This window comes from Notamacropus eugenii, chromosome 6 (assembly GCF_028372415.1).
Source record: "Notamacropus eugenii isolate mMacEug1 chromosome 6, mMacEug1.pri_v2, whole genome shotgun sequence".
Taxonomy (NCBI): domain Eukaryota; kingdom Metazoa; phylum Chordata; class Mammalia; order Diprotodontia; family Macropodidae; genus Notamacropus; species Notamacropus eugenii.
In genome coordinates, this window is record NC_092877.1 from 20,037,053 (window position 1) to 20,061,071 (window position 24,019).

The 24,019-nt window shown below is 36.7% G+C and overlaps 1 protein-coding gene across 2 annotated transcripts in view; it reads left to right on the forward strand.

The window, feature by feature from the left end:
- LOC140510517 (doublecortin domain-containing protein 1-like) overlaps nucleotides 1-24,019 on the forward strand; it is a 103,955-nt gene that overhangs the window by 78,523 nt on the left and 1,413 nt on the right. The window lies entirely within an intron of this gene.

Here is a 24,019-nt window from a genome sequence, read left to right on the forward strand (position 1 = left end):
GTGCAAAACGAGAATATTAGTGTGATTCTCTATGGATGAGAAGGCCTTTTAGGAACTACTGTTTGTGAATGCTATTTGTGATCATCTCATTAAAGCTCAGAATAATGCAGAACTTTCTAAATGAAATAAGATCCACACTCATTCAAAAGTCTAATTACTTACATAGGAAACACCAAGTGGATAAAGAATGCCTATTATTTGCACTTTTGATATTCAATTAAATGGACACCCCATAGAACTGGCCCATTAATATGTGTGTCTTGGATGGATACTGCAGATGGATGATTAACTGGACTCAGAATTAAATAGTAGGAAAAAAGCAAATGAATCTTACAATCAAAGTGCCTCCCCCACATAAAACCTTACCTTTTGACAGCAGTATGCTTCTGGTAATGCTATATGACAGTGAATCACCAAAGAATCAGGATTGTGGGTCTCAAAGGGAAATGGTGAGTCAGTCATATGGTGGGCAAAGATCAACTGTAGCATACTGCTAAAAGCAAAATGTGCACAAGACGCTACTTAAAAGGTTTCAAAGGGGTGACAGAACAGTTCAGCTTATTGAGTCGTTAGAGTAATGGGAGAGTAGATGAGCCTCTGTGTTGGCAGTGGCTCCTACTTAATATGAAGAAATATAAAGACTGACCCCTCATCAGCACCATGCCTTCTAAACTACAGAACTGAGGAAACTGGACAGCGGTCTTACAGGGTAAAACAGTGATCATTACCACTGAAGGGAGTATTCATATTAAGGAGATCACAAACCCATTGAAATGGAATCCATTAAATATTTCATACTAAAATGTGTTTTTAAAGTATAGCAATTGTTGTTTAGTCATTTTTCTTAGTTGTGTCTAACTCTTCTCGACCCCATTTGGGATTTTCTTGGCAAAGATGGTGGAATGGTTTGCTATTTCCTTCTCATTTTACAGATGAGGAAACTGAGGCAAGCAGGGTGAGGTTCACACAGCTAGTGAGTGTCCAAGGTCAGATTGTAACTCGGGTATTTCTGACTCCAGGCCTGGCACACTCTTCACTGTACCATCAACCTGCACTTAAAGTAGAGCTCCATGTAGAGAAAAAAGCAAGTATTGTCAGCTGAATAGATGTTTAAATGTGTTTGAAGGACAGTTAGGTGGTCTGGTAAACAGAGCGTTGCTCTTTGAGTCAGGAAGACTTGAGTTAAAATTTAGCCTCAGATGCTTTTCGGCTGTGTGAGTGTGATCCTGGGTAAATCACAACTTCTACCTCAGTTTCCTCATCTGTAATATGGGGAAGATAATAATAGCACCTACCTCTCAGAGTTATGGGAACAGATGAGGTGGTATTTGTGTTTTGCCAACCTTAGAGCATTATGCTAGTGACTGTGATTATTTTGTGTGGAGGTGTGTGCTTGGGTACAAGCATAGAACTGCTGAACATTATGAGTGTACAAAAGAGAGAAGAAAGGCAGGCCATAGTTAGCAATTTTCAATTAATTAGTAAAGTGTGACCTTGGACAGGGCACAATTTCTGATTTTCAGTTTCCATGTATGTTTTCTAAGTCAAACCACATATTAACATCTATATTCAATTGTGCGTTTATTTATTTTGTTAAACATTTCCCAACTGGGTTTTAATTTGGGGGCTGGATTGTTGTGGGTTCCAGGTAAGTATCACTGGCCAGCAGGCCTTGTGTCTGATACCTACGGACTAGAGAATCTTTAAAGTTCCTCTTGGCTCTACCATTCTAAGATTATGTCCTTTAATAATTCAATAGACACGCTAGTCTTCTGGACCATAGGAAATAAACTAGAAGTGAATTTGGAAAAGAAAAATAATTTTAACTCATGTTTTCATTATGAAGGTTAATTTTTTTAAACTGATAGAAACAGTCTTCATTGGAGATTGTTAGCGCATTAAGATCATATTTGTTTAAATTAAAAAGATCAGATGTGTATTTTTATTCTTTGGTTCACAAGATTCATCATAGTATCATTATCTTGGGCCTAGAAGGAACTCTAGAAGGCATCTAATCCAACCCTAGATGTTAAGTGATTTGTACAAGGTCACACAGATCATATGTCTTAGAGCCAAGAAAGGACACAAGGTTCTCAGATCCTCCCTAGACCTCTACTTAACGAGGGCTACAGGCCAGCCATCTCATTACTTCCCATCTGGATGCGTTCATTTGGATCGGATTTCATCACAACCTACACTGCACATACTCTCTTTTTCAGCTTCCTTTTGTAGCTTGCTTTTCTCCATTAGATTGTGAGCAACTCAAGGGCAGAGACTGTCATTTTCCATATTTGTACCTCCAGCACTGAATACAGTGTTTGGCACATAGTAGGTGCTCAATAAGTGGTTATTGACTGACTTTGACCCTAAATTTAGAATTGTTTCTTGCTGCACCTTATCCTAGAGTTATAGTTCCAGTTTGTATTGACCTTCTACTGAGGACAGTTAAATGAAAGAACTATGGGTTTGAGGGCAGATGTAGCCATATAAGCAATCTATTAATTTGCTGTTCTTTATTAATATTGATCAGTCTCTATGGCTCCAGAGAAGACTGGACCAAAACAACTGTTTTGTTGTTGTTGTTGAGTCATTTCAGTTGTGTCTGACTCTTCATGACTCCACTGAGGGTTTTCTTTGCAAAGATCTTGGAGTGGTTTGCCATTTCCTCCTACAGCTCATTTTACAGATGAAGAAACTGAGGCAAATGGAGTTGTGACTTGCCCAGGGTCACACAGCTACTGTCTGATATCAGGTATGAACTTAGGTCTTCCCAACTTCAGGGTGGGCACTCTAACCACTCTACTACTGAGGTGCCCAATTAATCATGTTACCTCCCCTTGAAGTTGATTTTTAAACAAATTCCAGCCATCACCTAGTTTGTTTATCGTATGTCTCATATCTCATTAAAGACACATAAATGGCCCAAGAAACAGCCACCCCACCCCCAACCCTTGCATAACTTACACACCTACACAAATCAAATTACTTGAATTTTCTGGTTGGACAGCTTTGATAGACATGATCCAGTTGGTAGACATTAGAGGCAGAGAATTGTAGACCTGAAAGGAATCTTTAGAGATCACCTACCCTAATGTCATCATTTTACAGATGAAGAAACGGAGACCCAGAAAAGTTTCAGGACTTCCCCAAGGTCACAACCAGAGCATAATATTTTCAAGAATCTACCTCTTCTGCTTCCTAGTTCAGGGTCTCTAAAGCGCTATACGAATTACTAATGATTAAAATTCCATTAATCATTCAACAGCAAAATTTCTCTATGATCAGAGTCATAAAGGTTTTAAATATTTGGCAAACTTGGCTATTTAAGCATAGTCAAACAGAATAATTGGATGTGGATTCTGTATCAAACTAGAGAGGATGTATTGAAAAGAGTAATTGTTGGAATAGCGCTGTCATCTTTTTAACTAAATTTTAATAATAGAAAGCTAGAGAGCACTTGCATTTCAAGTCTGAGACAAAGCGTATTTAAAAAAACACTGTGTTTATTAGAACAATAATATTTTATTTTTACACTCATTTCAAATGACCAGAAAGCTTTGATCATTAGATGTGTGTGTGTGCACACGCGCACGCGTGTGCGTGTATTAAGGCAGAAGAAAGTAGCATTCTGTATGTCACTTTTATGAAAATAATATCTAAAATAAATAAATAAACCAATGTCTGGGATTTATTAAAAAAATAATTTCCAGTGTAGGTAATAGGATTGATATGGATATGGTCCTGTCTTCTCTAGAGCTATAGATGCTACTTCATATGAATAATTATGTTCCTGAAGCATTGGAAAAAATTAAAGAATCCTCTAAATGAGTACAGATTAAATTATATTCATTATAATTTAAAGCTAGGTGTATTTTATTAAATTCTAAGTATTTGACAATTTCTAATCCATTTATGACATTTAACTCTCACTGAATCAGAATATGCAATAAATTAGAACATCTCATTTCTTCCTTTGATCTGTATAAAGTGAAGTTAGTTTATGATGAAATACTATTCCTAATAATTAACCACACTTGAAAAATCATTTTTTATAATTCCATATTTTTACAATGCTAAAAGAAACTTTAGTATGAATCTTAATCTAACTTCTTGATTTTATTATTGAAGAAACTGAGGCACGTATTGGTTACTAGACATGCTCAAATTTGCCCAACTAATTAGTTGCATACAAGTGATGATGACTAATTAGTTGCATACAAGGCCAGTACCTTGCTCCATACCACACTGTCTCTGATGAATATTTAGGGATCCCTCGACTTCCACTTGTATCCTGAGGCTCAGTCCTAGAGTATAGAGGACTACTTCTCCCCCTCAAGCTTCTGTCATTGAATAACCCTGAGGAACTGTGAGTTTCTGTTACTACCAATTATGAGCCCCTATCCAGTATGTTCACCAATATCAGTCAACCAGTTGATATCCATTAACTTTAATGATAGGGTATTTATTGAGAATATATAACAATAATTATAAAGTAATCTTCCCAAAACAGGGTATACATTCATTCCTTGTACACGCACACACACACACACACACACACACACACACACACACACACACACACACACACAAAGTCCCTTTCCTTAGGGAAAGTGGGCTCTAACTTCAAGTATGAAGGCAGTGAAGCACAATTCTGAGCTGAAGAGTCCCTTATGGCTTCTTGCCCTGGAAGTCCTATTCTCTATTTTTGGAGTCCTCACCAAATTCATCTGGGACCTGGCATGACTAATCAGTTCAGTTGTTCAGTTGGGCCAGGTCCTTTTTGGACACAGTGAGTATTTTTAGTTTGGTCACTACTGATTTTTTACATAATGAATATAATCGTGGCTTTCTCAATAGGCTAATATTTAATTCAGCTCAACAATTCAACAAACATTTATTAAGTGGCTGATAAGTGCAAGGCCCTGTGGGGCAGCTAGGTTGTGCAGTTATAGAGCACTGGACTTGGAGTCAGGAAGATTCATCTTCATGAGTTCAAATCCAGCTTACTAGATGTGTAACCTTGGGCAAGTCACTTAACCCTGTTTACCTCAGTTTCCTCATCTGTAAAATAAGCTTTGTCAAGAAAACACCAAATGGAGTCATGAAGAGTCAGACATGACTAAAAACAATTGAATAACAACAACAAGCTGTTCTAGTCCCTGGAGATACAAAAACAAAAGTCTTTGTCCTCAAGGGACTTACATTCTCCTGGGAGATGTAACACAAACACATCCCTGTGTTCTTCTAGTCTCTTCTTTTGATTGGTCAATACTTCAGGGTGCCATCATTTTTTAAAAAGTTTATTTTCAGTTTTCAACATGCATGTCCAAAAATTTGAATTTCAAATTTTCTTCCCATCTCCCCCTTCCTTCTCCCCTCTCCCCTACCCTAGAACAGCTTATATTCTTTCCTCCAATCTGCCCCCTTTTCTATCACCTTCCCCCCTTTATCCCCTTCCCTTCTATTTTCCTGTAGAACTAGATAGATTTCTATACCCGATTGCCTATATAAATTTTATTTCCTAGTTGTATGTAAACACAATTTTTAGCATTCATTTTTAAAGCTTTGAGTTCTACATTCATTCCCTTCCCACTTCTGCATCCACTCTCATTGAGAAGGCAAGCAATTCAATATAGGTTATATATATGTAGTCATGGAAAACACTTCCATAACAGTCATGTTGTAAAAAACTAACTATATTTCCCTCTATCTGAACCCACTCTCCATTTATTCTATTCTCTCTTTTGACCTATCCCTCTCCAAAAATGTTTGCTTTTGATTACCTCTTCTCCTAACCTGCCATCCCTTCTATTATCCCTGTTCTCTTATTACCTTCCTTCCTGCTTTCCTATAGGGTAAGATAGATTTCCATCCTTAATTGAATGTGTATGTTATTCCCTCCTGAAGCCAAATCCAATGAAAGTAAGGCTTACTTATTCACTTGTACTTTTCCTCTCTTCCCCTCCATTGTAAAGGCTCTTTCTTGCCTCTTTTATGTGAGTTGATTTTCTACATTCTACATTCTACCTCTCCCTTTATCTTTCTCCCAGTACATTCCTCTCAACACTTAATTTTAATTTTTAGATATCATCCCTTCATATTCAGCTCACCCTGTACCCTTTCTCTCTGTCTCTCTCTATATATACATGCACACACACATACATATGTATGTATTCATACATATGTGTATATATACACACATAGATACATATATGTATATATACATATATGTGCACACATATACATATATTCCCTCCAACTATCCTAATATTGAGAAAGATCTCATGAGTTACAAATATCATCTTTCCATGTAAGAATGTAAACAGTTCAACTTTAATAAGTCCCTTATGATTTCTCTTTCCTGTTTACCTTTTCATGCTTCTCTTGAGTCTTGTAATTGAAAGTCAGATTTTCTATTTGGCTCTGGTCTTTTCAACAAGAATGCTTGGAAGTCCTCTGTTTTATTGAATGACCATTTTTTCCACTGAAGTATTATACTCAGTTTTGCTGGGTAGCTGATTCTTGGTTTTAATCCTAGCTCCTCTGACCTCTGGAATATCATATCATATCTATGCCCCCTGATCCCTTAGTGTAGAAGTTGCTAAACCTTATGTTATCCTGATTGTGTTTCTACAATATTTGAATTGTTTCTTTCTGGTTGCTTGTAATATTTTCTCCTTGTCCTCAGAACTATGGAATTTGACTACAATATTCCTGGGAGTTTTCATTTTGGTATCTCTTTCAAGAGGTGATTGGTCGATTCTTTCCACTTCTCTTTTACCCTCTGGTTCTAGAATATCAGGGCAGTTTTCCTTCATAATTTCTGAAAGATGATGTCTAGGCTATATTTTTAAGCATGGTTTTCAGGTAGTCCAATAATTTTTAAATGATCTCTTCTGGATCCATTTTCCAAGTTGGTTGTTTTTCCAATGAGATACTCCACATTATTTTCTTTTTTTTCATTCTTTTGGTTATGTTTTATAATATCTTGGTTTCTTATAAAGTCATTAGTTTCCATTTGCTTCATTCTAATTTTTAAAGAATTATTTTCTTTTGTGAGCTTTTGCACCTCTTTTTTTATTTGACCCATTCTGTTTTTTAAGGCATTCTTCCCCTCCTTGGCTTTTTGGACCTCTTTTGCTATTTGGGTCATTCTAATTTTAAAAGTGTTATTTTCTTCAGCATTTTTGGGATCTCCTTTAGCAAACTGTTGATTCAATTTTCTTGTGTCACTCTCATTTCTCTTATCAATTTTTCTTCTACTATTGATTTTTTTTCCTTTAAGGAAATATTTTTAATGAAGGTTGAGCATAACTACCTTTGGGGAGAAAAAGGCACTTCCATGTCATTGCTCCTCCTTTTGAAGGATCAATTGCACAAATACATACAATTTTTTTTTCAGATCTCTGAAATTTTGGTTAGGTTAGGTTGAATTGAGCAGGCCAGCTTTCTTCTCTCTGTCTCTCTCTGTCTCTCTGTCTCTGTCTCTGTCTATCTCTCTCTCTGTCTGTCTCTCTCTCTCCCTCTCCCTCTTTAAATTAGAGGTGGTTACTTGTGCAATGGGTGGAACTCTGGACCTGGAGTTAGAAAGATCTGAGTTCAAATCCTGCTTCAGACACTTACTAGCTTTGAGATTGTGGACAAATTGCTTAACCCCTGTCTGCCTCATCTTGAAAATGGGGATAATAATAGTACCTACCTTCTTGTTATAAGGAAAAAAAGGAGATAATATTTGCAAAGCACTTTGCAAATCCTTAAAAAGGACTCTACAAATGTAATATTTATTATTGTATTAATGTTGTTTGATATACTATTTGGGGACATTGAAATATTGAAAATTTTCTTATGACCAGTAATTGCAATAGGACCTATGAAGAAAGAAGAAGGTGACAGTAGTCAGTCTATCAACAGGCACGTGTTAAATGCTTTCTATATGCTACATGTATTTATTCTATGGTTCAGAAGTTCACCACAGCTTCTACAGTCAAAGAGCAGCCACTATGCCATGTTACCTTTCTTTCATCCAAGATAATTCCTCTCCTCTCCTCTCCTCCTCTCCTCTCTTTTATTCCTTTCTATTTCTATTTGGTAACTGCTAGACATATCATACTTTTAGGTCCTTAAGTTCTTTCTTGTTTATCTCTTTTTGTCCGAGGCATAATTTGAACCCAAGTTCTGCCTGATTTCAAGTGCAGTGCACTCTACTACACTGGGCTGCCTCCCTTACTCCAGTTAGGTTGTATGTTTTACTAAAATGCATGAAATGTCCACCTAGCATTGCTAAATTAAGATAGACGTACTAGATTACCAATATTTGAAAGAGTAGAACACTCTGTAAATACTTCGTAACTGAGCTTTTCTGTGGGACTACTTTGGACTACCACCTCATCTTCACTCTGGGTAAGTAAGGATCACAGAATCTCCAGCCATCTCTTCCAATCCATACTTGGTCAGGAATCTCCTCTATAGCGTGCTAATAAGTCATCACCCAATCTCTGCTTAAACACTTCCAGTGACTGTGGAAGCAATTACCTCCTGAGGCAATAATTCTGTCTTAAGAGAGCTCTGATCACTAGAAAATTTTCTCTTAGATTGAGCTTAATCTGCCTCTTTGTATCTTTTAACCATTGCTCCTATGGAGCCAAGGAGAATGAGGTCTGATATATCATCTGAATGAAGGCCCTTCAAATGCTTGGAGACCACTATCTTGTCCTCCTAATAGACATAAATTCCTTCAAGTGGTCATTGTAGAGCACAATTTTGGATCTGTTCACCATCTTGGTTATTCCCCTCTTGAGGTTTCTCAGTTGGGCAATGTCCTTCTTTAAAGGTGAGACCCAGAACTGAACACAATATTCTAGATGTGTTCTTACCTGGTTAACATTTCCCTCTTTTCTCTATGTACTACAATTCTTGTTGCCCCCTAAAAACGCCTTGTATATTTTTTTAATTGTGATGTTGTCTTGTAACTTCATTTTGAGTTTATAGTTTACTAACACCTACAGAGCTGTAAGATTTTAAGCTGCATTAGCTTTAAAGGTGAGATTTAGTCAGTTATAAAGTTATTTGGGGATATGACTATATTAGACACAACTATTCAGTGCCAGTTTCCTGACATGGAATACTTAAAGGCAGATTATTTCCATTTATTGTAATTCTTAATTAATACTTACTGCATAACCAATAGAATACATTGATAGTACTATTATAGATCTTTCATTTTTATTATTGGTTAGATTCAGTAAGATATCCAATTCAATTGACAAGTGAATTGTTTATAAAATAATATGTATCAATCCAGGTCTGTTTCAGTTTTTATATTTTCCAGTAATGCAATAAATAATCAAATATGAATAATAAAGTAAATTTTCATTTGAGTAACTACTTCCATTTTGTACCCACTATTCCATTTTTCCAATGACATTCATATACTTGACATCTATTGAACTTTTTAAAACCAAGTTAAATGGTTAATGTGTCCTATGAGGATCATACTATAAAGTCATTTATTACATTTTGAATGGAGTGTATGTTTCTCAAAGTATGTTTTAGAAGCCAGCATTATTGCACAGATTTTTCTTGTTTATTTGAGCACTTTTGATTTTTTTCCTCATGATCACTTTGGTTAATATTTCCTCTAAACTTAGCCACATTTTATTACTGTTTTTAAAAATCTGTAATTTCATTTAAAAAGTCCCTGTAGATTTATTTTAAATACCTGATGTTCTATGTGAAGCAGCTTAAAATAATTCTTCAATGAATATAGAGGCATCATGACAATTAAAAATCATTGGATCGTAGGTTTAGCACTTGAAAGGGACCTTAGACGTTATCCAATTCTCCTTCCTCCCCTTTTTTCTAAATCTGTAAACTGAGGTCCAGAAAGGTTAAGTGATTTTACCAGTCAGCTAGAACTCCTCTCTTCCATCAGACAGATTAATGGAAAACAAAACAAACAACCCATCCCCCCCTTCAAAAAAAACTCCACAAAACACAAAACAAACAAAACCAAACCTATTGGTCTTCAAATCATAAGATTTGAATTAAAATAAGGATGATAACATTTATATTGCTCCACCTACTTGGTTTTTGTGAACAAATATTAAAGGACTATGTAAATGTGGCATTATTATAAGAGTTGTTTCACTACTAGTCAAATGTAAAATTATCTAAAATCTTATATCTATGAAAACATTATATTGAGAAACTTGCCTAGTCTCAGTCACCCCATTTCTAATTTCCTCTAAGTAAGTTTTTTAACACAATCACTTATACAAATAGAAATCTAAGATTTCATGACAGTGGAGGTTCATGGATGCCAGAGGCATTTGGATTTTTGCCTCATGCCTCACCTCTTCCCAGAAGTGTGCTATTATCACATTTTAATGCATGTCTTGCCATGCGTTATTGCTTACTTTTAGAAGTTTGCTGTAGCTGAAATTAACCAGTGCAGCTGTTATCACATGGACTCTAAAAATTCCCTGGACTTAAGAATTAAATAAATTAATCCTAATGGGGAAACTTTCAGACTGGCTATAGCAACTCAGACATTTTAAGTAGTTGGTTTTCTAGAGTGGCTTTTTGTAGATGATTACAATAGTTTTATTTTGTTTTGTTTTCTTAGAGGGAAGTTCTCTCTGGAAAGCAGCCTGAGCAAAGTTTATCCTTCCTAATTGCTCCAACCTTTTCTTTTTTTAATGGGGGTGGGTGGGTAGAGTAGGCTGGAGAGGGATTGCAGGCAGTGTGTGGTGGTTTATTTGCATTTTAACGGAAAAATTTTGTATTTTCACCTGTGGAGGGTGTTCTCACACCAGGAGTTTCACATATTAACAAAATTGTACATCCTTCTAGTATTTAAGGAACGGAAACAAGCGGTAAAATACAGATGGCCAATAATAATAGCATTTCTTTTATATCCTCCAAAAGGTTCAATACAATGGTTGACACTCAATAAACACTTGCTAAATTAAATGGAACTGAGTTGAAAATGTACCACCTGTCAACTCCCATTTGATTAGGAGTGTTCACTGACTGAATGGAAATCCAATAGTTACTTAGATGAATATTTCTCTACATGCTAATTAATCAGCATTTATTGTATGGCAGAATTGAGGAGACTGATTTAAATATTATGCCCAGTACAGAATGTGGAAAAAGCTGTTATTGTCTTTTTATTTTGTAACTTTTAATTTTATTTAACATTTTATTTTTCCTAATTACATGTAAAAATTTGAACATTCTTTTTTTTTCTAATTTTGAGTTCCAAATCTCTCCTTCCCTCCCCCTACCACTGAGAAGACAAGCAGTTTGACATAGGTTATGCATGTGTAGTCATGCGAAGCACATTTCTATGTAAGTTATTCTGCTAAAGAAAACACAGACAAGAAAAGCAAGGTAAAGAAGAAGTATCTTTGATTTGCATTCGGGGTCTACCAGTTCTTTCTGTGGAGATGGACAACATCTTTCATCATAAATCCTATAGAATTGTCTTGAATCATATTGCTGAGAATAGCTAAGCTATTTATCATAGCTCATTATACAATATTGCAGTTACTGCGTACAGTGTTCACCTGGTTCTGCTCATTTCACTTTGCATCAGTTCATGTAAGTCTTCCCAGGTTTTTCTGAGTGTATCCTGCTCATTTCTTAAAGTATATTAGTATTTCATCATAATCACATACGACTTATTCAACCATTCCCCAACTGATGCACATTCTTTCAATTTTCAATTCTTTGCCACCACTAAAAGAGCTGCTACAAATGTTTTTGTACACATAGGTCCTTTTCCTTTTTGTTTTTTATCTCTTTGGGATACAAATGTAGTAGTGGTATTGCTTGGTCAAATGGTATGCACAATTTTATAGCCCTTTGGGCATAGTTCCAAATGGCTTATCAGAATAATTGAATCAGTATACAACTTCACCAGTAGGACATTAGTGTTTTAATTTTCCCCCATCCTCTCCAACATTTGTCATTTTCCTTTTCTGTCATATTAGCCAGTCTGATAGGTGTGAGGTAATCTTGTTTTAATTTGCATTTCTCTCCTCAATAGTTATTTAGAGCATTTTTCCCTATAACTATAGGTAGCTTTTATTTTTGTCTGAAAACTTCCAGTCATATCCTTTGACCATTTATCAACTGAGGAATGTCTCTTATTTCTATAAATATGACTCAATTTTCTATATGTTTGAGAAATGAAGTCTTTAGCAGAGAAACTTATAAACTTTTTTCACAGCAATGATTACCAATTTTGTATTTTCCTCCATACTATTTTCCCAGTTTCTCTCTCTCTCTCTCTCTCTCTCTCTCTCTCTCTCTCTCTCTCTCTCTCTCTCTCTCTCTCTCTCTCTCTCTCTCCCTCCCCCTCCCTCCTTTTACCCTATCCATTCTCAAAAGTATTTTGCCTCTGACTTTTACCTCTCCCAAACTGACCTCCTTTCTATCAGCTCCTCCCTTCTCTTATCCCCTTCCCTTCCTGCTTTCCTGTATAGTAAGATAGATTTCTACACTCAAATGAATGTGTATATCTATTCCTTCTCAGAGCGAATTCCAATGAGAGTAAGGTTCATGTGTTCCTCTCCCTTCTTCCCCCGTTTTCCACACCACTGTAAAATCTCTTTCAGGTTTCTTTTATGTCAGATAATTTATCCCATTCTGCATCTCCCTTTTCCCTTCTTGCAATGTATTCTTTCTCATCCCTTAATTTTATTTTGTAGATAATCACACCATCACATTTGACTCATGCTCTGCTTTTTGTCTATGTATACTCCTTCTAACTGCCCTAATAATGAGAAAGTTTTTAGGAGTTATTAATATCATTTTCCCATATAGAAATATAAATGGTTTAGCCTTATTGAATCCTTTGTGATTTCTCTTTCCTGTTTACATCTTAATGGCTCCATGATATTTTAATTGTTTTTTTGACTGCTTGCAGTATTTTCTCTTTGACCTGGTGAGTCTGGAATTTGTCTATAATCTTCCTGGGAGTTTTCATTTTGGGATGTCTTTTAGGAAGTCATTGGTGAATTCTTTCGATGTTTGTTTTTCCCTTTGGTTGTAGAATATTAGGGCAGTTTTCCTTGATAATTTTTTGAAAAATGATGTCAAGGCTCTTTTTTCAATCATGACTTTCAGGTAGCCCAATAATTCTTAAATCATATCTCCTAAATCTATTTTCCAAGTAAGTTGTTTGTCTAGTGAGATAGTTCACGTTTTCTTCAGTTTTTTCATTCTTTTGATTTTGTTTGATTTTTTTCTTGATGTCTCATGAAGTAATTACCTTCCACTCACACAATTCTAACTTTTAAGGAATTATTTTCTTTGGGGAGCTTTTTTACCTTCTTTTCCATTGGACCAATTCTACTTTTAAAGAAGTTCTTCTCTTCAGTGAATTTTTGCATATCTTTTTCCAATGGACCAATTCTGCTTTTCAAAGCATTCTTTTCTTCTTTGGATTTTTGTGCCTCTTTTACCATTTACCCTACTCTGTTTTTTAAGCTATCATTTTCTTCAGTATTTTTTGTGTCTCCTTTACCAAGTTGTTGACTCTTTTTTCATGATTTTCTTCCATCACTCATTTCTCTTCCCATTTTTTCCTCTACCTCTCTTACTTGATTTTCAAAATCCTTTTTGAGCTCTTCCATGGCCTGAGGCCAATTCATATTTTTCTTGGAGCCTTGGGTTGTGGGAACTTTGACTTTGCTTTCTTCTTCTGAGTGTATATTTTCATCTTTCTTGTTACCATAGTAACTCTTTATGGTGAGAATTTCTATAGTCAGAAATAGGTCTGCCTCTTTCTTGACTTTTACCTCTATGCTAATATGGGGTTCTGCTTCCTAAGTGGAGGGGGAACTTTCCCAAGCTTCAGGTTTTTTTGTGCAGATATTTTCAGAGAGAATTCTGGGGAACTGTAAGGTTTTGGCTGTTCCAAAGTAGTATGACCTAGGGAGAGGTGTGTTTACTACTCTTCTGTACTGTGCACTGGTTTGTGAGCAACCCAAGCACTTTTTTCAACCGTGGAATTGTGATGAGTGCTCCTGTTCCCTTCCAGTGACAAACTCTTTTGTTCTAGTGCTTGCACTGGTACTAAGACCCAGATCTGTGACTCAGATCCAAATATAGTCAATACAACATAGTCTTGTCCCTGGTGCCAGCAAAAGGAGCCCTATAAATCTCCTTCTGATCTGTAGCCTGATCCCTTTATAGTCTGCAGGCTGAGAGATCTGAAATGCCACTAGTGCCACTGATGCAGCCCCCTGAGGCCTGCTCCTGATTTGCTGGGACCAGTCTATACTGGTATGTTCTATACTGTACTGTGCTCTTCTCTCATCCTGATGCAACAGGATGGAAACCTAAGTTGTCTTGGGCTAGAATTTGCTTAGTCATTATTTAAAGGTTTTTGGAGAGGTTTAGGGGAGGGCTTTTATTCTGTAATCTTGGCTCTGCCTCTGTTATTGTCTTGTTAACGGTTTAATGCTTAATTAGCATTTTCATCGTAGCAGAGGAACAGCTAGTTGGAGCAGTGAATAGAGCACCAGGCCTGGACTCAGGATGACCTGAGTTCAAATGTGACCTCAGACACTATGTGACTCTGGGGCAAGTCCCTTCATCTTGTTTGCCTCAGTTTCTTCATCTGTAACATGAGAGAGAAGGAAGTGGCAAACCATTCAGTGTCTTTGCCAAGAAAACACCAAATAGGGTCATAAAGAGTCAGACACAACTTAAATAGCTACACAGTAACAACAAAACAAATATTAGCACAAATGCTATTGGGCTTTTAAGGTTTTTACTGATTTAACAGGCTATTTATACAAAGATTACCAATGGGCCTTTGTGGCTTATTAATACCTTAAAGTGATATACTGGCTAAATGTGAATTGAAAGCTTGTTTTTTGTATTTTTTTTTGTAGGGGCAACTTTTAACCACACTTCTTTTGTTTATTAAATATTTAGGTACACAACTATGTCTTATAAATATTCTTTAAAAATCTGATCTGCCTACAGATTTTTTTTTAGAGTTTAATCTCTTTTCATTTCAAAGACAATTTCTACTTCATAAAAAATAGCTCAGGATTTTATTTAAAACTTTTGGATGATAGTCTTACCCACCCCCCTCCTCCTTTCCCCTGGAATAAATCTATCCAGTTTCTAAATCTTAACACACTTATCCCTAATTTTATAATCTCTCTCCTTTCCTCTGTCTCTTCACCCGGTATTCTACCACCAGTTCTTCCTTTCAGATTTGTAGTGGAGAGAACATTGTAATGCAGTTGAATGAAAATGGGCATTAGCAGTCTTGGGGGTGTTATATGTCACAAACAGAGAGTTTCTTACAAAGTTCTATAATATAGAACTGATCGTTGTGGAGGTGAGAGAGATTTCTGTCTCTGGAAAGCTTTAAGAATGGGAGAAGAATTATCTTCAGACGTGTTTCTTTAAATAATGCTATAGAAATGGTTCATCATGTCTAAGAAAAAACAGAGAAAAAAGGGATTTCCCCCATCTAAATCACTGGATAACTCATATACATACATATTTCATTAAATGTATTTTAAATAATATTTCAGATATATAACTATGTGAAGATATGCAAAACTTTGATTTAGTACCTATCTTGAGAATCTCAGATAGCTTTACAAACATTTTCTGGTCAATTTTGAATATATTCTTCTGAGTTAGAAAAGTGTCAAGTAATACTATTTCAGATTCATAGCTATTAAAAAAAAAAAACCCAACCAGGACCAATTTAGTTTCAAGGATGTGCATTGATATGGTCTATATGACAGAAAAAAATGAGCTAATTTTTGAAGGAAGCAGAAAAACACTTTGTTGTTAACTTAAGCACATAGATGCATGAGGTATTTTATTTTGTTCATAAGTTTCATTGATGATACAGAGAAATATCTATTAATGTGTAAAAGTTAAGATATCCCAGGTGGCAACACGTGGGTGAGGACTTCCCTAAACATTGTTGTAAGAAACTCAGTATTAAGCTTATACATGATCAAAAGATATTTCAGCCATGTTATCACTCCAAATTGCCACTGAATTTCTTTGTTGAAATCTAGATTGTACATGTTGCAAAATAATAGTGCAGTAATAAGGCTGTTTAGAGTACATCCCATCTGATACAGTGAGATTTAGGTTTACTTTATGAAGGTTAGTAGAATGGATTCTTTTCAAGTCCTCACTTAGGTCATTGGGAAGTTGATTTCAGCCCAATATAACATTAACCCCCCTGCTTCATCTGAATGCCATTTATTTCAGGAGTTGAGGACTTTCGGTCTACAAAACATTGGAGTATTCAAAGGTACACATGCTGATTCTGGTGAGGGAAAAGGAATCATACAATCAAGTCTTAGCCTATTTCTACTTTTATAAATCAGGTTACTTAAATAAAGTAATTGTGTATGCTGACCTGTTCTACCAGCATACTACTGGGGATGTATGAAAAAAAGATGTGCATGGTGGTGGAAGTAGAAAGAGGCATAAAGCATATTGGAAAACTACCAAATGTCCCCTGCAAATGGACACTATTCAGAATCAGTAAGCGTATGATGAGTGAAGTGGTTTTGAATATCGCCTTTAGATTCCATGCTGTTACAAGGCCGGCCCTGAACATGGCAACTCTTATTTCCACACACAGTACCTCTTCACTCTCAATTTAACCCCCAAATCTGATGAACCCATTACTCCATACTTGATTTCATGGAACAAGGAGTAGATATAGTTACAAATGATCAATCACAAGCCGTGAACCAAAGCAGCAAGGCATTAACAATTCACACCATTCCGGTCCACTTGCTCAAGCAGAAGACGCGCCAGCATATTTAATGTGCAGAGACTTGGTTCAGTTTAAGGAAAGCCATGACGCCTGCTGCCCATTAGAGACTTAAGGGGGCTTTGGAGGATTTCATACTTAGTAACCCATGGAGTGTCAAAGTGCACCCACATACGAGCAATTAAAATAACCAGGTGTTCAGTAAAGGTCACAGTGCTGAAATTCAATTTTACTCAGGTAAAAACAATATGGCCTATTAAATTTTTCTCCCCCAATGAAGCCCTATTCTGTTCGATCGCATCGTGCAAATCAGCCTCTCACTTCTCAGTATTACAACACTGTAGACCCCACAGGCATATGCCGTCAATTTAATGGGATCACTGAAAAAGCAAAGCAGCTGTGAGAGATTGCTTTAAGTACAGCAATCGTGGGCTTGTCATTCTGTTCAATGGTGGAAAAACCCAAATTTGGATAGGCATCGGTATTTAAGAAAATGACTGCTAAATCTTCTCTCATAAGTACCTTAGGGACAATAAGATTTGACACTTAGCATGTAAACAAAAGTACAGAACAGCTGTTAGATTAGTTTTGTTTGAGTAAAAATACACTGACTTGATTTAAACAACACAGAAAACGGTATGCTCGCCATCATTCATCCTCCCCAGCAGACCACACTTTTGACTAGTGGATGCCAGTTGCTTTGGGGACCTGGTGCCATATAACTGCTCCTCAAAACAGGCTGAAGAATGCATTCAGTCACATGCTTACCTTGGCACTAGCTCAAACTCCTTTCAGATCTCCATCCTGGTGTGTGAAATAATCACTTCTCTTTCACTTTTTTAAGCAATCGCTTTGACCCTTACCAAAAGGGTTTTAGATAAACTTCCCTTCGCATACCCCAGTTGAATTTAGGGTTCTTTTATAAAGTTTTATAATTTTATAAGTCCTACCTTCTGTAAGAACCCTTACCCAGGTCTCCTTAATCTTAGCATTTTCTTTCTGAGATTATTGTAAATCTCCAATTTATCTTGTATAAGTCTGGTTTGTAGATAGTTGTTTGCATGGCAAATCCCCCTATTAGATTTCACACTCCTTGATGAATACTGTTTTTTTTTCTTTATTTGTGTCCCAGCACTTACTAAAGAGCTTGGCACATTCAGTCATGTCCCACTCTTCCAGATCCCATTTGGAGTTTTCTTGGCAAAGAAACTAGAGTGGTTTGCAGTTTCCTTCTCTAGTTCATTTTTTTTACAGATGAAGAAACTGAGGCAAATAGGGTGAAGGGACTTGCCCAGGGTCACACAGTAAATATCTGAAGCCAGATTTGAATTCAGGAAGATGAGCCTTCCAGATTCCAAGCCCAGTGCTCTATCCACTGCGCCACCAAGAAATGCCAGTTGATTTGTTGATTGACTTTTAAAATATTAGTTCTTATTTACCTAGATTTTGGAAAGTTTTATTCTGAAAATAACCCTATAAGCTAGGTTGTACAAGTAGTATCATCCCATTTTGCAGATAAAGAAACTGAATTTAAGGTAGGGTACTTTGCCCAGCATCTATTAGTCTGCATATGTATTGTGTCTACTGTGTGCCCGACATTGTGCTAAGCCCAAAGGGTGCAAGAAAGAAAAAGACAACCCTGGCTCTCCACGGGCTCACCACTGAGTGGAGCAACACATGGAGTCATGGAATGAAGGAGACAGTGTCAGCAAGCAACATCTAGGGTAAACTGGAAACAATCAACGGAAGAAAGGCACTAAAATTAAGAAAAATTGAGGAAGGCTTTCCTGTAGGAGGTGGGATTTTAGCTAGGCCTTGAAGAGAGGCCTCCGGCTCAGAGTGAAGTGATTTGATCAGGACTCCATAACTATCTTCACATGGCATAGCTAAGGCTCCAGCCAAGGTCTCCGACTTCCAATCCATCACCCTTCCCCATCCACTACACTGCCCCAATATGTTCACTAAATCAGCTCCACTTTGGGATGCTCCCTTAGTGGCCACTTTTATTTTGTTTTCATTGGAAGCAGAAGACCTGTTTATTTTCATTTCTTTGGAAAATACAATGGGAAGTTCTCCATCTTTTTCTGTTTCTTTACTTTGTCATGGGGATACAGGGCACAAAGGGGCAGTTTGCACATAACATGTGTCCTTTTGGGGAGAAAGATTGATTATCTTTTGGGGAAGAAACTGGCCTGCCTGCTTCTTTTTATTCATCATTAACATAGATTTATGTTGGTTTCTTAAAACGTCACTTGTATCATTTGCCAAGCCAGAAAGATCACATAAAGTTATGTCTAGTTATGTTGGCCTTTTTTCTCATATTGGATAGCAAGAAGTTTACAAAAAGTTATGCTGGGTTTCCCATCCATCCCCAGGCTCCAATAGCATTCTGGCTTCCCTTCAGAGAGCATTCTGGTTCTGCCATGGAGAGTTCCCATTATGGAACCAAATACATTCAAGCTTCTTATCAGTGACTTAAGAGATTTTAGTCTAAAGTCCTAGGAGGTTGAACAGTTCAATTTCTCAAGAGCATTTGAACTCATTATATTGTGAGCTCTTTAAAAGAAAAAGCACTATTTAATTCCAAGGTATTAGGTTTATTATTTTAACTTTATCATCATGCTATCATATACTAAAGCTATATGAATTAAATCATCTATTAGTACTGTTACTGCTGCTGCTCCTATCTAGCTAGCCTTTTAAAATTTTTAAACCCTTCATAAACATTATCTTTTTCTTCTCACAATAAGCGGTAGGTTCTCTTATTATGCCTACTTTACAGATGAGGAAACTGAGGCAGAGGTTAAATTACTCACCAGGGTCACACAGCTAATAATGTTTGCAGTCACATTTGAACTCAGATCTCTCCTGACTCCAGATCCAGTGTCTTTCAGTTGTGGCATCTAGCTGCCAAGATGAGATAGAAAGATGCAGAAAAAGGAAACATCTAAGAATAATATTAACAGCCCGTTTAGTAGGTTAGGGCCGATTCTGGCCCTCGGGTAATTGTTACTGCATACAGCGTAGTGGTGAGAGGTCTTGAAGTCAGGAGACCCAGGGTCAGATCCTAATTCTAATACTCAGACTAATCATTCCAATTCTCTTGGGCCTCAGTTTCCTCATGTGGAAAGCAGGAAATGATAATGTTTGCCCTAACTTTCTCACAAGATTTTGTTGTGAAAAATTGCTTTATGAAACTTAAGTGGTACATAACTATGAGTTATATTTATCATTGCCCAGCAATAAGATTGTATCTTATGCCTATTTTTTAATCTTTAATCTTGCAAGTTTTTTGTAAGAAAAACCAACATAAAAAATACTCTATTCACCTGATTTAGAATTTTCATATACAAATGACTTTGTTGGGGTGGGATGCCATATGTACGTATGGTACATGTTGAAACAGTGCAGGGAAGAAATGATCAAAGCCACTGAAGCTTTTGAATAGATTCATATTCAGTGATCAATTCTGAATTTCTCCCCAGGCCCCAGAAAACAATCAGGAGTTATATGTAATAGATTTTTGGTCCTAAAACTCTTCCAACAGACACTGTCCAGAGTGTATCTTGAGCATCAGTCTGAAGCAGGCTGCAGATGCGTGAGATCTTACTGGCCACGTGATCAGTTCAGTCATGGCAGATCAGCATCACGAATGAACAGGACCGAAATGACTGGGTTGGCTTTGCAGTTTGGCACATGGTGCCCATCTGAGCCATTCTGCCAGTCTCGTCTGAGTAGAAAGAATGCTACCTGTTCAGCATCCACATCAGCTCCCACTTTCCCCGTGAGCTTCTTGGAGGCCTCTAGTTTACATTGATCCAGCTGGGGATGTGAGAGTTGATAAACCAAAAGGCCTACACTTCTAGAGTGTCAGCCAGTAAAAAATAAACAACAAAACCCATTTATATTATCTATAGTACACAGTTACATATAATATATTAAGCATTTATAGCATGCCTACTGTGCAGACACTGGGGTGGTAGGAGTAGAAAATTGTGGTTCTTACAATTTTTTTTTTTTACTGTGACAAAAATATATGAAGAAAATGTCACATTTCCCTTCCTAATAGCTTACATTTGTATAATACCTTATATTATTGAAGCCATTTCTTTATAATAATCCTGTGGGATCCAAAGCATAAACAAAGTGAATGCCCATTTTACAGATGAGGAGACTAGGCCTCACAGAGGTTAAGAGCCTTGCTCTCAAATTTCTGACTCCCAGTCCGGGGCATATCAGTGCTGGGCAGACATGTGTAAATGTGCCCCAGGAATGTCTGTGGGTAATGGGCTTGGCCAGCTTTCTGAAGGAGGTTATTTTTTTTTTAACAGAGATTTGAAATCAGGAAGACATATACAGTTCATTCTCTTTCACGGTTCATGTTTCTCTGTTTCTTGATTACGTACTATAGTTATCTGAAAGGATAACTTCAGTTTATGTCTTTTCTAAGGCTATAAGGAAAGAGGCTGCACAGTATAGTAGAAAGGATACTAGACTTCAGGTCAAGAGAGGGATTGGTGTAAATCCTGCTTCTTGACTCTTACTAGCTGTGTGACCCCGGGCAAGTCACTTCACCCTCTTTGCCTCAGTTTCCTCATCTGTAAAATGACCTGGAGAAGGAAATGGCAAACCTCTCCAGTGTCTTTGCCAAGAAAACCCCCAATGGGGTCACAAAGAGTCAGACGTGACTGAAACCACTGAGCAACAGCAGCAAAGCCACTTAACCTCCTCCATGAGACTTGTCTCCTTATCTTTAAATTGGAGATAATAATAGCACCTGACTCATAAGATTGCTAGGAACTTCAGATAAAATAATATTTACGTTAAATATTTCACAAACTTGAGAGCTCTAAATGAATGACAGCTGCTGACTTTCCTAATTATCTACAGTCCAGAGTGATTGTCACTCACTCCTGGTGCCCTTTCTCATGATACAATTTGGGATTGTTCTTCCATAGAAACATACCATTTTCCTTTGAAAAGAGACAGATTCATATGAAAGGAAGAAGTCTCTAGCTAAGAAGATTTAACAGCTCTTCTGAGTCTGGTTAAAAACAATAACTCCCCAACAGTTTGCACCGGGTGCAAATTAATACACATTTTAGCTAATTAATATAGTTTTGTAAGATGTAGCACCAGAGGGGGTTGACAAGTAGCAGTTTAAAAATAAAGATAGCTAGTGGGCCACAGATTTCTACTATTTCATAAACAATTCTATCCATTACTTAATTTCTTTTGTGGGACCTAACGCACTTAGCTGATTTTAATTTGCCTTCTCTGCCTGTAGACACATCATTTTTCCCCCCTTCTGTTTTCTGTACCTTCCTAGTTAGTAGATTCATTGTTGGTCCTTGGAGGGTGCTTTGTCTCTCTTTCCGTGAGGATCATCAAGTTCCTAGCTTGCAGCATCCGCAAAGAAAGATCCTGCTTAATCCCAGTTCAGAGGCTAACCTTTATTAGTGTTCTCTTGGCTATAATGAGCACCCTGCATCCAACAGAGAGATTCTGAAATACTGAGCAGATTATTCAACAAGTTCAGAGAATGTTCTGAAGTCTCCTATAAAAATCTGTTTATGAATGCTGATTCCTTTGTTCTGCTCTAAGTTGTTTCCATAGCATTTCCATTGACAGAAATAATTTGGGGCTTGGGGGCTGTTGAAAAATAGATATATTCCAGTCTGAGTTCCATCGTCCATAAGGATGGTTATAGTTCCCGTATTTGTTGTCTGTAATCTTTTTTGCTTAACTTGTCAAGTAGAGACCCTGAAAAGTTTTTTTTCTTTTTCTTTTTGGGGTGGTGGTGGTAATAGAGTTGCCCTACAACAAGTGCTTTGTCTGACTCTGAATCTATTGGACTCATACAAATAATTTGAAATTTTATTCTATCACTAATATGGATGAATCTTAATTGTTCAGACATCCAATGGAATGTTCTTAGGTTGCCAGAGGAAAGATTTTGTGCAAGGTTAACAAATTCTCCTCTAAATTAACTATGGAATATTTCATATAGGAAGCTCATTAGTGTAACTGTTTGCTTGAAGTAGGCACACAAATGATAGTGCAGCATATTATAAATTGAATTTGGTAGTAATTTAGGAGATTTTAAAAATATTTTCCTTAGGACAAAAAGAATCTCAGATCAGAATGTTTGCAAATCAAGAGAGGTTGAATTCATATACCATTTTCTAGGTTAAATAGAATAGAGTGTATTATTTTAAAAAGAATCATTTTTTTTTTAAAAAAGTATTCTAGTTATTGTAGTAACAAAACTTATAATGAAAGCTACTGCCCAAGGGTCAAAGAAAATTATTGAGAGTTGAATTTCAGGAACTTATTTATCTGTCTGGGGAAGTGGCTCATTGAAGAAATTTGAGAATCTCTATTCATTACATAGTAATATCATTTTTAACTTTTCCTCTAAGAATCCTTGGAAAATCCTCTCCTGTATTCTTATTTAATATTGATTATGTCAGAGAAACTTAATTGTGTTCTGGTGAAGTTGCAGAAGTTATTGCACAAAACACCTCATGGTAACTTCTTTCCTGAGCGTTAAATTCAGCAGAATTCTAGTTTCAAAGAGCATTTGCATAACTCTGCTGCTCAACAGCTCTGCTGAACCTAATTGTAATTCATTTTCCAGCTTGCCTTGCTAGTCCTCTTTGCATAAAATATGCAACATGCAATATAGCCAATGGCAGGAACTCATTTTCTTTGCTGGTGATATATGTAATTTCTTCTCTAGTCAGAAACTCTATTTAATGAACATATCATAACCATACAGTATTTTTGTGTCTCCAGCATGCTTGCATATGCATCTCACTTTGGGGATGAGCAAGTGGTGTCTCTCTTTCATTTCTGCAGATTTCTAGGAATGTCAAAAGTTTGAGCTTGTTTTTAATAGCTGGATTTACAACGGGAAATTGAACCTTGAAAGACATTGCTTTTGGATGTGGTTTTATTGGAGTGTTTGACAGTAGGAAGACTTCATAAGCCAATATTATGAAATAATGCATCAGCATGTCTGACAAATAGTTATGTCGTAACAGTCTTATTTTCTCTTGCTTGCAGAATGTGTTAGGATAACAAGAATCCCCAAACCCCAAATGCTTCGCATTCCAAAAGCCGCAAAGAAATGTTGATCATTGCTAGAAATTCTAGTTTCAGGTGCCCACTTTTAAAAATCATCCCACATCCCCATTTTTAAACAGTCTGTACTGCCCTGTGCTATGGATGATTGGT